Source organism: Myotis lucifugus, unplaced genomic scaffold (genome assembly GCF_000147115.1).
Source record: "Myotis lucifugus unplaced genomic scaffold, Myoluc2.0 scaffold_14, whole genome shotgun sequence".
NCBI classification, from domain to species: Eukaryota; Metazoa; Chordata; class Mammalia; order Chiroptera; family Vespertilionidae; genus Myotis; species Myotis lucifugus.
The window spans coordinates 5,552,557-5,562,029 of record NW_005871062.1 but is presented as its reverse complement, the minus strand read 5'-3'; the positions used below and the strand labels follow the sequence as shown (position 1 = coordinate 5,562,029).

The 9,473-nt window shown below is 36.3% G+C and overlaps 1 pseudogene; it reads right to left on the bottom strand.

Moving 5' to 3' along the window:
- Positions 1-4,051: 4,051 nt before the first annotated feature.
- On the bottom strand, positions 4,052-9,051 carry LOC111825103 (annotated as a pseudogene).
- Positions 9,052-9,473: the final 422 nt, after the last annotated feature.

The window sequence follows — 9,473 nt, the reverse complement described above, 5'->3', positions numbered from 1 at the left end:
GAGCAGTTCAGCAGGCAGAGTGGTTAAGGTCAATCAGGCAGGCAGGCAGGTGAGTGGTTAGGAGCCAGGGGTCCTGGATTGTGAGAGGGATGTCTGAATGCCAGTTTAGGCCCGAGCCTAAACCAGCAGTCGGACATCCCCTGAGGGTCCCAGATTGGAGAGGGTGCAGGCCAGGCTAAGGGACATCCCCTCTCATGCTCGAATTTTGTGCAACAGGCCACCAGTTTTAATATAACCAAAGATAGGGACCAGTGACTAGATTATCATAGCACAGAATGGACCCCAAGAAAGGGGAGGAGATTGCATGGGGTGGCAAGGGTGAAGAAAAGGATGTGAAGAGGATTTTCAGGGGCTTGGATGAGTTAGAGTTTGTAAAAAGACCAAGAGCCAAATAGACTGGAGATATTGTCTCTTTTTTCATTTCTCTTCCTGCTTTTGTCCCCTGCATGTGTTCCTTGCTTAGCCTCATTTTGTTTTGAATATTTCCAACAGTTTTTTGTTGGTTTGTTTGTTTTCTGTTTATTGTCTCCAATATTGCCTTCTTTCCCCTCCTGCTTTTATTTTTGTAATCCAGCTTCCTCTATTTTCTAAGACCCAGTCAGATGAAACTTTTCAGATCCCACCTGCCACTTTCAGATCTCTCTCTGAATTCCTGTAGTGTTTATATTGAACCTCTCTTGTAGGACATGGTTTTCTGTGTATTCCATAAATGTTATAACAACCTCCCTGGAGCCTATTTCCAGGACTGGTTCATAGTTTGTCTTCAGTAAGTATGTGTCCAATGAAAGAAAGAGGGAAGGATGGGAAAGAGGACAGAAGAAAAATTTTAAAAAATCCTCCTTTCTTAGTTGTTTTTTTTATAAAATTGGAAATTTAGGAACAATATTTATTCAATGCATTTGTGTCTTTTCAGGGGTCTTAACCTTTAAAAGGTTAAGGGGTAAACCAGAGGGCATATATTTCTCCTTTCATGAAAAGCAACTTCCTGGAGGCAATATGAACACACACACACACACACACACACACACACACACACACACCCTATGAGACTATTATACTAAAACATAAATGAGCAAGGAAAAGGAGAAAGGAGCAGTGAGAAGAGCACAGCTTTAGAAACCAGAGACTCCATAGTCTAGCCTTGATTTGCATCAAGTAAATCAGCAGCCTTGAATGTTGCACTTCACATTTCTGAGTCACAGTCTTCCCCCTAAAAATGAGGAGTTTGGTTGTAGAGTTTCTAAATTTTTTGGTAAAAGGACAGGGAGAGAGGGTGCAAAGCTGTCACTAGTGCAGTGATGGCGAATCTTTTGAGCTCGGCGTGTCAGCATTTTGAAAAACCCTAACTTAACTCTGGTGCTGTGTCACATATAGAAATTTTTTGATATTTGCAACCATAGTAAAACAAAGACTTATATTTTTGATATTTATTTTATATATTTAAATGCCATTTAACAAAGAAAAATCAACCAAAAAAATGAGTTCGCGTGTTACCTCTGACACGTGTGTCATAGGTTCTCCATCACTGGACTAGTGCTTCCAGGAGAGGAAAGAAAGCCAGGTAAGAATGTGCTCTGAGTGTTCAGGCCCTGGTCCATCCCAGGCACTGATTTCTAAGTTTGTCTCCTGAACTCTTACTTGTTTCTTTTATGAGACAAAAAAAAAATTATTTTAGAACCAATCTTTTCATTGTCTCCTCCTCCAAGAGAATGAGTCATCTTAACAAGAGAGGCTGGGAGCAGGACTCACTCAAGGGCAAGGTGGAAATGCCATTCAAAGAAAATGAGACACGAGAAAGCAGAATGCCCTTGATTCTTTGGGAACATAGACCTTCACATCCTGGCTTTCAAAGAGTGAATTTCAGGTGGCCTTGACTGTGGCTCCTTCAGAAATAAAAATTCATGAACAGCTACAACTATATAGAATTTTAGAGTCTACCTAATTGAAAAAAAAATAATTAAAAAAACCCCAAGAGCTAAAAATAATTACAATATTCACTATCTTTTCAGGTAAGGGAACACACCACCAGTAAAATAATTCACTGACAGGTTTACTGAAGGAAAGGTCAAGGTTTTTAAGTGCTAGAAATAGGAGATTTGTGATAATTGAGCTAATGAAAGACTGAAAATTCACTATCTGAATAAGGTAGAAGTAATCTATAGGTCTATCTACAGTTGGGAAAAACAAGTATCATCATTCATTGGTCAGAAAAGAGTCTTCAGTTAGGTTTAATAGAGTGTGAAAAAGTAGGATCACTCCAAGTCCATGGTCCCTTATTGGCTCACTTGATTCCACATAGCTGTGATGAAACAGAACCGTTCCAGTATTTCCTAGGCTAGTGTTCACATAAATGTAAAGCTTTCCATTTACACAATCTAACCCTTTCATTTTAGATATGGAAAAACCAAGACAAAAAATGAAAAAAAAAACACAAAAAAAAAACCACTTGACTATTTTGAAGGACTTCATCTCTGTATCAGATATCAGTCTTTTACCCTTGATGCCAGCCTGTGGCATGACTTTGATGGCCTCTTCCAAGCTCTGCTCTTCCTTGACATCTATACTTCTTTATAAATTGGAAACCTAAACTGTGCCATTGTATAATTTCAAAGGAATTTGAAATTAGAAATGAAAATGAAGTGGGCTGGTACAAGAAATAGTGAGATTCACAATTATCTGAGTTGACCAATGAATATCAAGACAACCACATGGCAGGGCTACTATAAAGAAATATCAAGCTTCAAATTGGGGGTGGGTAGGGGTTACACTAAATGCCCTTTAAGGTGCCTTCAAATTCTAAAACTCTATGATAGAGAGACTGTGCACTTGTGTTGTCATTATTTCAGGAGCTTCTCCTCTACCATAAGTGTATTGAGAGCAGAAATGGTGTCTTATACACAATGCTCTGGGACGTAGTAGGTGTCCACAAAATGCCTGTTAACTGAGTAAACTTATAAAGTTTGAAGCAAACAATTGGAGATCTCTTTGGAAGGACATCTGTAAAGATTAGAGTGTGTTATTGCTTTTTATTTTATTTTCATCACAAAGAAACTTTCAATTCACTGTGGTCTGAAAGGTTGCAACTTGCTTAATCTATTATACCTTTTTATTATAGGCAAAGTGAAGCAATGACTATATCAAAAAGTTCAGAAATAAGATTCAATGACTGTTTTGTGTGGGGGGTTTTTTGTTTTGTTTTTTAGAAAGAATTGGGGGTTAGACGATTGCATTTAAAGAAATATTTTGGGTTTTGAGAAAAATACATTGAAAATCTTGTATCTGTAAAATGCCTTAAAGGTAACCTCCCCTCACCCTCCACCAATTGTAGAAATGAATAACTTCAGACCTAGAAAGGGATATAATTAAACTCGAGTATCCAGATCTCCAGGTCTCAAAAATGTAGAAATGTTATCAGTGAATGTAACCACAGGGTGTGATTTTTTCCTAAGATAAGAAAGATTTATTCCAGTTCTTTTGTGCCTGGGGAAACCTCCTTAATTGCAGATAGACACTTGGGATGCTGTTTACACACACTCTGACACTAAAAGTATTGGCCATAACGCCCCTCTATCCAAGAACAGCTGTTTAGTTTCCTCTAGTTCTGAAATTACTTCCTGATTCGTCCTCTCCTAAAATGCAATTGAGTCCTTATCACTGTGCTCCATAGCAAGTGAAGATGTGGCTGCTGATAGGATTCAGTCCTCCAGGGGTTTATGGCCACAAAGCTTGGTAAGGGAGCTGGTCAAAAAACTGTGATCCACGGCTACCGCATTCCTACTCACCTGTCACACCTAGCCAGGAGCAAGTAGATGCCTTGCCTATGTAATTGGTAGCTTGAGAGGTCATGGCAGGATTTCTGTTTAGAGCGGTGACTTCAGCTCTATGTGCTTATTAGGAAGATAAAGCTGTTTCCTGCCCCACATTACTCTTCCCTAAATTAAGAATCTCAAAACATTAGAGATAAAAGATACATTACAGGCCATCTTGTATTAATTTCTCACTCTACAATTGCAGAAACAAAGCCCCAGAGAGAGGAAGTAACCTCCCTGAGTCACACATCTTCAAAGGCAAATGGAGTTTCCTGAGTCCTGGAATACTTCCCACCATTCTCTGCTGTATCTGTCAGCAACAGAATGACAGAGTAGCCAACATAAAAATCTATTATTATAGTAGCCAACTGAGATGCTGAAGTTTATTTAACTTATTCCAAGTCATACATTTATTTAGTGGCAGAGTTTGTCCTAAAACAAAATTTCTACACCTAAAATTTTGAGGTTTGTTGGGCTTCCGTGGTTTTCATGAATTGCTTGTACATGAAAGTGTGTCAAAATGGCATTTTTTGAGAGTTTTGATCATTTTTATTAAATTTTCTTCCAAAGGTTTATGATCCCAAAAAGGCTAAGTACATTTAGATGATCATGCTCTTCATGGCAGTTGAGATTTTTTAAATGTCTTAAGGTCATACACATGAAGAGATTCTGACTTGAATTATTGGAAAACTCTTTCTAGTAGTTCATCTCCTTGTTAAAGTAATATTTACACAAATGGACTGCTTTAGATATTATTACCTACGTTATGGGACAGGAAGAAAGAGAGGAGGGTGGATATTGAAAACAGGGAGTTTTCTAACCTTCTATATATTGTATCTTTGTGTTTTTATCAGTGAAAATCCTTGGGTTTTTCATGTGTAATGTAATGGTAATCCTTGACTCCTTTCCTCTACCTTTCTACTCTCCTGCCACACGGAATAATACAAACAGTTAAATATTTTGAACTTGGAATCAGATGACATGGGTTTAAAGCCAAGCTCTGCTAGTTGCTAGCTTTATACCTCAGAAAAGTTACCTTTTCAGACTTTCAGTCTTCTGGAAACCTTTTTCAGTCAAATGAAATATAATGCTTTCTACTACATGGGTGAAATCAACTATATATACAGAACCCAACAGAAGTTGTATAGAGTACATTATGATTTTACTTAACTGGCACATCTACCATCAGTTTGGTGGGGGCTATTCAGGAGAACAGGATTCTGGCTTTGACATTAACTTACTGTCTCACATTGGACCAGTCATTCTTCTTCATTCCCCATCTTAGGACCTCTGCTTCCTTGTCTGAATGTTAGGGTTGTTAAAATGAATTTATTCTTTGTTTCTAGCTCTAACATTCTATGGTGTCTCCAGCTGTCAATGAAGTCTCATTGGATCTATGAAAACTATTGTAATTCCATGATTCCTTCACAGCTGCACCTTGTAGAACTACCTAGAGAGACATTTTCTTGAATTGATCTTGGGTGATACCCTCACATCCCAAGAATTGAGTTCCCCAAGAAAGAGGAACCTAAACCTGGCTTAAATAAAGGGGACTGAGGAATGATGGCTTAGGCCTGTTATTGGCATACTTAACTGTTCTGTTGTATTTTCCCTCTTTTGTCCAGATCAACTCAGTGTAGGTATATTAGTTATTTTTTGTACAATCCCTCTATTACTGCTGTTTCTGATTATTAGAAAAATATTTTAGAAGTATATTTAATTCTTCTGTGTGATCCTTTATACATATTTTCAACTAGAGTTGGAATATATTTTTACCCCCTACCCACCACCTCTGGCTGATCTTTGTTTCTATGAGCTTGGTTTTTTTAAGTTGTCTCCTTAGGAACTTAACATTCATTTCAACAAATATAAAATACTTCTGAAAGACTTTTTGATTTTGCTCTTTGTTTTTCTCTTTTCCCTCCTTTCCCTCCTTCTGTTCTCTATTTTTTTCTTTTTTCTCTCCCTTCACTTTACTTTCTTTGCCTGCCTTTGTATTTTCTTTTTCTTTATATCTTGTCCTATTTACTTTATTTTATTTTCCATGCTTACATTTTTAAATTTAGGTTACACTTCATTTCAATAGGAATGTGACATAACTTTCAATGCAATAGGCTAAAAATAGGAAATGGTCATGGTGAAAAAATAGGGCCTTTTCTTATTCTATAAATAAAAATAAATTCTATATTATTTTTAAATGGAATGTAATAAAATCACAAAATATAATATATAAATGCACTGCTTTCTGAATTTGAAAGGGTAAAGACTGAACAATTGAACAATGGGAGAAAAAAGGATAGCTACCACAGATTCCTTGTATCAGAAAGCATTTGATAAGATACTACATGCATTTATGATTAAACTGCTGAATAAAATGGGTATAGAAGGAAAGCACCTCAATATAATAAAGGACATATATAATAAATCCCCAGCCAGTATCATACTCAATGGTGAAACAGCTCTGACAAAGAGTTAATATCCAAAATATATAAAGAACTTGTACAACTCAACACCAAACAAACAATCCAATTCAAAAATGGGCAGAGGACCTGAACAGACACTTCTCCCAAAAAGATGTACAAATGGCCAACAGATATGTGAAAATATGTTCAACCTCACTAGCTATTAGGGAAATGCAATTCAAAACTACAATGAGATACCACCTCACACCTATTAGAATGGTTATTATCAACAAGATAAGTAATAAATGTTGGAGAGGTTGTGGAGAAAAAGGAACCCTCATTCACTGCTGGTGAAAATATTAACTGGTATATCCACCATAGAAAATAGTATGGTGGTTCCTCAAAAAATTTAAGACTAGAATTACCATACGACCCAACAACTCCTCCTCTGTGTTTCTACCTGAAAAACTCGAAAACATTATTCATAAAGATATATGCACCCCTAGATTCATTACAGCACTATTCATGGTGGCCAAAACATGGAAACAACTAATGTCCTTCAATAGAGGATTGGATAAAGAAGGTGTGGCATATATATACTATGAAATACTACTCAGTCGTATGATGAAATACTGCCCTTTTCAACAAAATGGATGGATCTTGAGAATATTATGCTAAGTGAAATAAGTCAGTCATAAAAAATGTAAAAACCATATGCTTTCACTCATATGTGGGATATATATCTGAAATACATAGATACAGACAACAGCACAGTGGTTACCAGAGGGAAGGGGTGGGGTATTAAAGTGTTAAGGAGGGCAAACATATGGTGATAGATGATTTGGGTGGTGGTCATACAATGCAATATATAGATCACGTATCATAGAAATTTACATTTGGAACCTATATAATCTTATTAACCAATGTTACCCCAATAAATTTAATTTCAACAAGTATTTTTAAAAAAAGAAAAGAAAAATCTAGAGCTGCAAGAAGAGACAAAGACACTAATGTGTTGGGAATAGCATCCACTCAGCTATGAAGGGCTGACCTGTCTACCCAACTCAAGCTCATCATCTCCTTGGATTAGATTATTGCAGTGTGACCTTTAGTAAGTGTATTATAAACTATTTAAGATGGTCTCAAGACAAGTTTTCAAAATATCTGTACAAAGAAAAATAACCAAACTTATTCTCCCTCTCAGAAAACAAACACAATGAACAAACAAAACAAACAAAAAACAATCACCATTGTTTTCATCTGTGTTACAGGCACCTATTACAATCTTTGACTCACAGTCTTATCTTAAGCATCCACTTGCATGGCTTTATTGGTAAATTGATACAAATAGACAAAACGGCTGCTCCCTGACTTGAGATTTTTACAAAGGCTATAAATGGTAACAAAGCACTTTATAAAGTATATGCAGTGTAGTGTTCAGATAAATATTCAAATTACTTGAACTAATTTATTAAAGATTTGTTACCTTTTCATACATTCATATTCCTCAGAAAATTTTGAATTTTGAGCAATAGACATCCAAGGATATGCTTTCCTTTAAAGTACACATTGATTAAAACCAAGGGAGAGGAAAATGAAGTGTGACATATTTTCTGTATTAATTAAACTTGATAAAATACCTGAAACATGAGCATTCATTTGGGGAATTTTTATTTTATAATAGTGTGAGATTTACAGAAAAATTGCAGAATAGTACAGAGTCCATGCCGTTTCCCCTATTATTACATTTTTATGATGCATTTGCCACACCAATACTGATACATTATTTTTTTAATTTTTTTAATATATTTTATTGATTTTTTACAGAGAGGAAGGGAGAGGGATAGAGCATGAGAAACATCGATGAGAGAGAAACATCAATCAGCTGCCTCCTGCACACCCCATACCCGGGATGTGCCCATAACCAAGGTACATGCCCCTGACCGGAATCAAACCCAGGAGCCCCCAGTCCGCAGGCCAACACTCCATCCACTGAGCCAAACCGGTTAGGGCCTGATACATTATTTTTAACTAAATATATATTTTATTCAGATTTTTTTTAGTTTTTATTTAATGTGAGATTTTGTTTTGTGTTTTTTTTTTTCTGTTCCTGGATGCTATCCAATACCGCACATACTTAGTTATCATGTCACCTTAGGTTCCGCTTTGTTGTGGCATTTTCTCAGATCTCTCTCTCTCTCTCTCTTTATTTCTCCTTCTCTTTCTGAAAATCAATTAAAAACATATCCTTGGGTGAGGATTTTTAAAACATTCTATGCTGGGGTCTTCAATTGTAGGCCTTACCATATAAGGTATGCCATTGACTAGGGCAGACAGAGTCAACCTGGGAATTTTGCCAGATCTAGTTTTGGGTAACTGATAAACACTGCATTTCGAAAAGTAGCCACAGGGCCAGTGCCTTGACTAACCTGTTTCACAATTCCTTCTAAAACTTGTCCCTCTGTTATATTTAAACCTTTTCTCAATACACAGAGGGCTAAAGGGACATGACCTTTCAAAGGATATTCCTTGTCAACAACAGCACAGTCAGCCACAGTGCCATGGGAAAGGACTGACTCTTCAATGACACCTGCAGAAATCCTGTGACCAGCAACATTTATCATATAATCAATTTGAGACATAACATTCAACTACCCTTTTTCATCCATGTAGCCAGCATGTATGGTGTCATAGTATCTAGGAAATTTTTCAAAGTATAAATGCTTGAATGCTTCCTGATTCTTCCAGAGTCTTGAAAAAGCCCCCAGGGGTAATGGACTTACCACAATATTTCCTAAACACTGAGCCTTCATTTTTTGCATGTTGTCATCCAAAATCATAATTTTTCATTCCTGGAGATGTCATTGACTTAATAGAAAATCTATTTCTGCCCTTTAAAAGAATGTGTATTTTAATAAATATATCTGCTACGCTAAACCAAGCAGGGATCAAAACTGCAACTTAGGTATTTGCCCTGACCAGGAATCAAACTCAATCTTTTGGTATATGGGATGATGCTCCAATCAATTGAGCAACCATGCTAGGGCAAAGACCCCAGTATTTTTAGGCATATAGTTCATTTTGTGAACTTGTTAAAACAGGCATAATAACTTTTTTAAGTCAATTTGAGTCAGTATTCTAATTGAAGTCAAGTTTTTAAATTATTTCCCAAAAATAAATATTTAAATAGATTAGAAAATAACTTGCTGTGATATTTATTGGATTGTGTTGAATGTATAGATCAAATTGAAAAAAAAATTGA